General features: G+C 39.9%; 1 non-coding gene across 1 annotated transcript; it reads right to left on the minus strand.

Moving 5' to 3' along the window:
• Nucleotides 1-8949: 8949 nt before the first annotated feature.
• On the minus strand, nt 8950-9022 carry TRNAT-UGU. The gene has a single exon. It is a non-coding gene; the product is annotated as a tRNA-Thr (tRNA).
• Between the last annotated feature and the right edge of the window lie 509 nt (nt 9023-9531).

Raw genomic sequence — 9531 nt, forward strand, 5'->3', positions numbered from 1 at the left:
CCACCGTGAAGAGGGAGTATACCCCTCCTACTACCCATGCATCGATTTCATGAGGAGTGCAGGGATCTTTCATGATGTTCAAAATCTGATTTCTAATGCAGGGTTGCAAGGTTTTGCTGTTGATGAACCTTACCAATATGCAAAACTAACCATGTCAGTAGTGCAGGATTTTGAATTTCATTGGTCCCAACCTAACCCCATGGTGCGATATAAAATCTACAATAAAACTATCAACTTGCCCTTTGATTATTTTTGTGCAGTTATTAAAGTGCCACAATGGGGATCTTGTGAGAAGATTAGGGGGCTGCCGCAGGAACTCTTGAGTCTATACAAGATGATCTGTCAAGGGAGAAGCTTCTCAGAGGAGAGTGGTAAAGTTCGGAGTATTCAACTCCCAGCTATTCGCTATTTTGCTTACTTTATCACCAAGTGCGTTCTTGCTAGAAAGAGTGCGAATAAGCTATCCATTCATGATTTGGTTTTCTTAGCTGTTGCATTGCAACGTGATAGAACTTATAATTTGGGTGCTTTGATAGCTTTTAGGCTTGCTACTAACCGTGATAAAGGAGGAATTTGTGAAGGTCTTATTGCCTCTTGTTTGCTAGCCATGCATGGTGTAGAACCCCACCCTCTTGATGTTCAGCTCTCTATAGAGAAACTCGATATTGTTTCCATGATAAAACATGACTTTGTTTCTAATTGGTCTAATTTGAGTAACCTGTTGTTGGAGATATGCCCAAGAGGCAATAATAAATGGTTATTATAATATATCTTTGTGTTTATGATAATGTTTACATACCATGCTATAATTGTATCAACCGAAACATTGATACATGTGTGTTATGTAAACAACAAAGTGTCCCTAGTAAGCCTCTTGTATAACTAGCTTGTTGATTAATAGATGATCATAGTTTCATGATCATGAACATTGGATGTTATTAATAACAAGGTTATGTCATTATGTGAATGATGTAATGGACACACCCAATTAAGCGTAGCATAAGATCACGCCATTAAGTTATTTGCTATAAGCTTTCGATACATAGTTACCTAGTCCTTTCGACCATGAGATCATGTAAATCACTTATACCGGAAGGGTACATTGATTACATCAAACGCCACTGCGTAAATGGGTGGTTATAAAGATGGGATTAAGTATCCGGAAAGTATGAGTTGAGGCATATGGATCAACAGTGGGATTTGTCCATCCCAATGACGGATAGATATACTCTGGGCCCTCTCGGTGGAATGTCGTCTAATTAGCTTGCAAGCATATGAATGGCTCATAAAGAGACCACATACCAAGGTACGAGTAAAGAGTACTTGTCAGGAGACGAGGTTGAACAAGGTATAGAGATACCGATGATCAAACCTCGGACAAGTAAAATATCGCGTGAAAAAGGGAATCGGTATCGTATGTATATGGTTCAGTCGATCACTAAAGTCATCGTTGAATATGTGGGAGCCATTATGGATCTCCAGATCCCGCTATTGGTTATTGGTCAGAGAGAGGTCTCAACCATGTCTGCATAGATTGCGAACCGTAGGGTGACACACTTAAGGTTTGATGTCGTTTAAGTAGATATGGAATATGAAATGGAGTTCGAAGTTTTGTTCGGAGTCTCAGTTGGGATCCAGGACATCACGAGGAGGTCCGGAATGGTCCGGAGAATAAGATTCATATATAGGAAGTCATATTCCAAGTTTGGAAATGATCCGGTGCATTTATGGCAGGTTCTAGAAGGTTGTAGAAAAGTCCGGAAGAAATCACCATGGAAAGTGGAGTCCCGGAGGGACTCCACCTTGCATGGCCGGCCAAACCCTAAGGGGAGGAGTCCCAGGTGGGCTCCACCATAGGTGGCCGGCCACCCCACCTAAAGGAAAGGTGGGAGTCCCACCTTGGGTAGGACTCCCCCCTTGAGTAGGTTTCCCACCTATGGGAGGTTTTATTGTTGGGGTCTTATTCGAAGACTTAGACTACAACTCTTGGGGATTTCCACCTATATAATGAGGAGGAGAGGGAGGGGGCAGACACTCTTGGCCGCACCACCTAGGGCTGACCGTGGCCGGCGCCCTAACCACCCCCTCTCCCCAAACCCTAGCCTCTCCTCCTCCACATAATACTCCCGCAGCGCATAGGCGAAGCCCTGCCGGAGTTCTCCACCACCACCGCCACCACGCCGTCGTGCTGCCGGGATTCCGAGGAGGATCTACTACTTCCGCCGCCCCCTGGAACGGGGAGAAGGAAGTCGTCTTCATCAACACCGAACGTGTGACCGAGTACGGAGGTGCTGCCCGATTGTGGCACCGTCAAGATCTTCTACGCGCTTTTGAAAGCGGCAAGTGACCGTCTACCGCAGCAACGAGAGCCTCCTCTTGTAGGCTTTGGAAATCTTCAAGGGTTAGTCTCGTTCATCCCCTCGTTGTTCCCGTCTTCTAGATTGCATCTTGGCTTGGATTGCGTTCTCGCGGTAGGAATTTTTTTGTTTTCTATGCTACGAATCCCTTCAGTGGTATCAGAGCCGTGTCTATGCATAGATGGTTGCACGAGTAGAACACAATTGTTTTGTGGGCGTTGATGCTTTGTTGTCTTTAGTTCGAGTACTTTGCATCTTTGTGGCATGGTGGGATGAAGCGGCTCGGGCTAACTTTACATGACCGCGTTCATGAGACTTGCTCCACGTTCGACATGCAACTTGTGTTGCATAAGTGGCTTTGCGGGTGTCTGTCTCTCCCACCATAGTGTAGATTCTGTTTACTCTTTCTATTGATAACACTAGTATCACCGTTGTGGTTCATGTTTGTAGGTAGATTGGATCTTACTCGAAAACCCTAAACCACGTAAAATATGCAAACCAAATTAGAGACGTCTAACTTGTTTTTGCAGGGTTTGGTGATGTGATATGGCCATGATGTGATGATGAATATGTATGAGATGATCATTATTGTATTGTGGCAACCGGCAGGAGCCTTATGGTTGTCTTTAAATTTCATGTTGAGTAGTATTTCAAAGTAGTTGTAATAGTTGCTACATGAGGTGAACAACCATGAAGACGGCGACATGGACCTTGACGCTACGCCGACGATGATGGAGATCATGCCGTTGATGATGGAAATCATGTTCGTGCTTTGGAGATGAAGATCGAAGGCGCAAAGACTAAAGGGCCATATCATATCACATATGAATTGCATGTGATGTTAATCCTTAATGCATCTTATTTTGCTTAGAACGCGACGGTAGCATTATAAGATGATCCCTCACATTAATATCAAGATAATAAAGTGTTCTCCCCTCGTATGCACCGTTGCACAGTTCGTTGTTTCGAAGCATCTCGTGATGATCGGATGTGATAGACTCAACGTTCACATACAACGTGTGTAAGCCATGTTGCACACGCGGAATACTTGGGTTTGGTTGACGAGCCTAGCATGTACAGACATGGCCTCGGGACAACGGAAACCGAAAGGTTGAACACGAGTCATATGGATGATATGATCAACATGTTGATGTTTACTATTGAAGCTACATCATCTCACGTGATGATCGGTTTTGGTGTAGTGGATTTGGATCGTGTACCACTTAACAACTATGAGGGATGTTGTATTAAGTGGGAGTTCATTAGTAATTAGATTAAAACATGAACTAATTATCATAAACATAGTTTGAGTAGTATTTTGAATTAATTTTGTAGTATTGGCATCCGTTTTCTACCATGCGCTAGTCTTGTAATTGAGACAGAAATACTGTTAAGTCTGACAAGAAACTTTACGGACTGGTATCGTATTGTTAAAGAATCAAGAAATGATTAAGTCCTATTGTGAACTTTTAGTAAACCTCACATTGTTGATTCAAAGAGTTGTGGTTTCAATTAGTACCTAAAATTATCTTGTCTCCATGAAAATTGAAGTTCAAATCTGTTTGAAAAAGTAAGGAGCTGAAAATTTAGTTTTCAGAAATAAGCAAGGTATGAGATATATGTGATATCTAAGACCTTATTGCAAGATGATAAAATATAATCTAGTGATACTACATAAACTCATAAGTTTTATGAAGGTTGAAGACGCCCGGTGTCCCAATCCTCCAACTAAGTTGGGCACTAACGATATTCGCATATCCATGAAGTGATTGTCCTTAGTATGCACCGTTGGTAAGACTCGTCGTTTCGAAGCATCACGTGATGATCGGGTGTGATAGATTCTACGTGTGCATACAACAGGTGCAAGCCAGATTTGCACATGCGAATACTGAGGTTAAACTTTACGAGCCTAGCATGTACAGACATGGTCTCGAAAAATCGTCATGATATGATGGATAAAATTATGAGTGTAATTGTTCATCATATTAAAAGGTTACTAATAGTGAAATCCGGAACACTTTTCATATGATGATCAACTTCGAAGTAAGAACCTCAAGGTTATTGGTATTTGACCAACAAACCTAGAAGTTATTGATGTTGAAGTGTTTTTCTGAATAATGAGGAAAGCTAAAAGAGAAACTACAAAAGATTATTGGCAGAAAGAAAGAAAAGACTAGAAAGTCTAGCTCAGGTGTATATAAATGATATACATGTTATGGATGTATTCCTTGTTTGGTCACATAATGAAATTCTTGGGTATTTGTACCAGGTTGGTTGGTATGAGATGTCATACAATACAACGCAATACAAGAATACGATGGCCTAAATGACTAATAAGGAATATGGTAATAATGCACGTCTGGAACATAATAAAGTGTTATCATGTTTGTCGTTGGCATTCTACCTAGCCCTTAGAATTTATAATAAATAACTTAATAATTGTTATTTTGCTCTGGTCAAATGAAAACAATGAGTTGTTCAAATTATGACATTACTCCATGTACGATGGATAAGTTATTATAAATCTTAATGGTGAAACACACACACATAATAGTGACGCTAAAATGCCATAAAGGCAAATGATTTGAATTCCACTTATTTGTGGAACCGCCATTTAGGTCATGTTAGAAAGGAACGCATGAAGGAACTCCATGCAAATGGATTTTTGGAGTCATTTGATTTTTTGAATCGTTTGGCGCTTTCAAAATCTTTTCTAAAGAGAATGACTAAAATACCGTTCATAGGCCAAGAGTTGAACGGGCAACTAACTTAGTGAAAACATACATGATGATATATGTGGTTCACTGAGCATAGTTGTGGGCGGGAGATTCTTCTACTTCATGAAAACTTCCAACAATGAATTGAGTATATATATGTGGATATATTCGATAAGGAAGAAGTCTGAAACATTTGAATGGATTCAAATAAATTTCAGCATGAAGTGGAAATCATCGTAATAGAAAAGTCAAATATCTATGATTGGATCATTGGGAAATATTTTACGAGTTTTAGCGAACATCTAAGAGAGTTACGAAATTGTTCTACAACTCACATTTCTTGGAGTATCATAGTGATGATATAGTATCCGAGAAATGTATCCAAACCTTGTTGGGTTAATGATGAGATAAAAAATAAAAATGATGCCATTATATTTTTGTGTTTTATGCTTTAGTGACTACCGCTTTTACACTAAATAAAGCATCATCATGATCCGTTGAAATGAAACCATACGAGTTATGGCATGGGTATAAACCCTAATAGTCCTTTCTTTAAATTTTGGTCTAAGAGTTTACAACCAAAATCGGATGAATGTCTTTGTTGATTATCCCAAAGAATTGATTGGGAATTGTTTCCACTATGAAGTAAAAGACAAAAGTGTTTGTTAATGTTACTTGCTTATTTCCAAGAAATTGTTTTCTAGCGAAGTATTTGAGTGGGAGGACAATAGAACTTGATAAGGTTTATGAACCTGAGCAAAATGATCAGAGTAGCGCAGCATCAGAAATGGTTCCAGAAGCGGCCACGGCGATCATGGCTCCCATGACTACAAAGTGTTTTAGCCATGGAGAACGAAGTACCTATTGAACCTTGTAGGTATGGTTTACTTTGTGATCAAATAAATAATTTGTGGACAAAGGATTGATTTTGAACAATAATAAACCAACTACAAAACAAAGAAGTTATGATGGGCCCTGACTCCGTTAAAATGGCTATACGCCATAAAATCCAAGATAGATGAATACTTTTTGAAAGTAAATGGATCTATAAAATTGATGGACTTGGATAAAATATCCTTAAAGAAGCTTGACTTGTCAAAAAGTTGTTTACGACAAAGATCAAAGAGTTGACTACGATAAGATTAGATCTTCCGTAGCAATGCTTATAGTCTATGTGGATTATTCTAGTAATCGCTACATATTTCTTTATGAGATATGATAGTAGGATAGCAAAATACATTACTTAACAAAAGTATGTATTAAAGGTGTATACAAGATACAACCAAGAGTTTTGCTGATCCGTGGAATACTAAGATAGGTATACAAACTTCAATTGGATGAAGTGAGTATCACGGAGTTGGAATCTTCACCGGATGAAATAGTCAAAGAGTTTTTGATTTCATCAGAAACGATGAAGATGCTTGCATTTGCAAGAAATTAAGTGGGAGCGCTGAGACATATTTATAATACTTATGTAGATGACATATAGTTGGTTATAAATGATGTAATTATATACTTGATTAAAAAGATTTCATTGAGAAATTAACTTCAAAGAAAGGATATGGAATGAAACAAATTTAGTGTCAAGATCTATGAAGATAGATTGAAACACATAATAAGTTTAAGTCAAAGTACATAGAATGGATATTGAAGTAGTTCAATATAGAAATATTAAGAAAATGTTCTTGTCATCTGAAGGTTTAACAAGACTTGAGTGTATCTGACACTCAATGAGTTAAAACACATGAGTGATTATAGATCACGAATAATATGTACACAATCAGATGTCCTGTGCTCTAAAAGTGTTATGAGCATGTACCAGAATGATTCATGTGATGATCATTGAAAAACAGTAAGAATATTCTTGAGTACTTAAGAAGAACCAAGGATATATATATAGTTTTGTATGGAGAAATGACAAACAAATCGCTGCAAGTTGTTGCACCAATATTAGTTTGGTCACATATAAAAATGAATTTCAAATCTCAATTAGGCTAAGTGTTGATTAAAAGGTAGCACAATGAGCTAGAAGTTGTCTATGCTAGATTTAGAAGAGTTCTAAATATTGTGACGGATTCTACAAATGAAGGCAGAGTATGTCATAGTTTTGACAATGACTGAGGATGTTAAGTCAAGAGGTTCTTTGAGAACTTGGTGTAGTTCCGATAGTGTCAGAACTTTGAAGCTATATTGTGTGTGACAATATTAGTGACATATTTCAGACCGCGGAATTAAGGTTCCACCAGAAGACCAAACATATTTAATGCCGACTCATTTGGAAAATGAGTGATGCGTTGAGACGCAAATGAATTGCAAAATACATACGTTTCTGAGCATGTCAGATCCGTTGACTAAAACTTCTCCCGTGAGCAAAACATGATAAAGCACCGGAAGGCCAAGGTGTTATATCTTTACATATGTAAACTAGATTATTGACTCTAGTGCAAGTGGGAGACTGTTGGAGATATGCCCAAGAGGCAATAATAAATGGTTATTATAATATATCTTTGTGTTTATGATAATGTTTACATACCATGCTATAATTGTATCAACCGAAACATTGATACATGTGTGTTATGTAAACAACAAGGAGTCCCTAGTAAGCCTCTTGTATAACTAGCTTGTTGATTAATAGATGATCATAGTTTCATGATCATGAACATTGGATGTTATTAATAACAAGGTTATGTCATTATGTGAATGATGTAATGGACACACCCAATTAAGCGTAGAATAAGATCACGTCATTAAGTTATTTGCTATAAGCTTTCGATACATAGTTACCTAGTCCTTTCGACCATGAGATCATGTAAATCACTTATACCGGAAGGGTACTTTGATTACATCAAATGCCACTGCGTAAATGGGTGGTTATAAAGATGGGATTAAGTATCCGGAAAGTATGAGTTGAGGCATATGGATCAACAGTGGGATTTGTCCATCCCGATGACAGATAGATATAATCTGGGCCCTCTCGGTGGAATGTCGTCTAATTAGCTTGCAAGCATATGAATGGTTTCATAAAGAGACCACATACCACGGTACGAGTAAAGAGTACTTGTCAGGAGACGAGGTTGAACAAGGTATAGAGATACCGATGATCAAACCTCGGACAAGTAAAATATCGCGTGACAAAGGGAATCGGTATCGTATGTATATGGTTCAGTCGATCACTAAAGTCATCGTTGAATATGTGGGAGCCATTATGGATCTCCAGATCCCGCTATTGGTTATTGGTCAGAGAGAGGTCTCAACCATGTCTGCATAGTTCGCGAACCGTAGGGTGACTCACTTAAGGTTTGATGTCGTTTAAGTAGATATGGAATATGAAATGGAGTTCGAAGTTTTGTTCGGAGTCTCAGTTGGGATCCAGGACATCACGAGGAGGTCCGGAATGGTCCGGAGAATAAGATTTATATATAGGAAGTCATATTCCAAGTTTGGAAATGATCCGGTGCATTTATGGCAGGTTCTAGAAGGTTCTAGAAAAGTCCGGAAGAAATCACCATGGAAAGTGGAGTCCCGGAGGGACTCCACCTTGCATGGCCGGCCAAACCCTAAGGGGAGGAGTCCCAGGTGGGCTCCACCATAGGTGGCCGGCCACCCCACCTAAAGGAAAGGTGGGAGTCCAACCTTGGGTAGGACTCCCCACTTGAGTAGGTTTCCCACCTATGGGAGGTTTTGTTGTTGGGGTCTTATTCGAAGACTTAGACTACAACTCTTGGGGATTTCCACCTATATAATGAGGAGGAGAGGGAGGGGGCAGACACTCTTGGCCGCACCACCTAGAGATAGAAAACATAAAAGATCCTGGATTTCCCATTTAATTCGTAAAAAAAAAAGATTCTTGTTCGTAGAATCTCGATAAAGAAAAAAGCCGACTATCGGATTTGAACCGATGACTCTCGCATTACAAATGCGATGCTCTAACCTCTGAGCTAAGTGGGCTTACATAGCAGAAATAGTGTAACAAATAGAAATAGGTATAGTATAGGAAATCCGTAAAATATCAGATCTTATTTATTAATCTTAGGTCGGCGCCCTAACCACCCCCTCTTCCCAAACCCTAGCCTCTCCTCCTCCACATAATACTCCCGCAGCGCATAGGCGAAGCCCTGCCGGAGTTCTCCACCACCACCGCCACCACGCCGTCGTGCTGCCGGGATTCCGAGGAGGATCTACTACTTCCGCTGCCCGCTGGAACGGGGAGAAGGACGTCGTCTTCATCAACACCAAACGTGTGACCGAGTACGGAGGTGCTCCCCGATTGTGGCACCGTCAAGATCTTCTACGCGCTTTTGAAAGTGGCAAGTGATCGTCTACCGCAGCAACGAGAGCCTCCTCTTGTAGGCTTTGGAAATCTTCAAGGGTTAGTCTCGTTCATCCCCTCGTTGCTCCCGTCTTCTAGATTGCATCTTGGCTTGGATTGCGTTCTCGCGGTAGGAAATTTTTTGTTT

The sequence above is a fragment of the Lolium rigidum genome, chromosome 3 (genome assembly GCF_022539505.1).
Source record: "Lolium rigidum isolate FL_2022 chromosome 3, APGP_CSIRO_Lrig_0.1, whole genome shotgun sequence".
Taxonomy (NCBI): Eukaryota; Viridiplantae; Streptophyta; class Magnoliopsida; order Poales; family Poaceae; genus Lolium; species Lolium rigidum.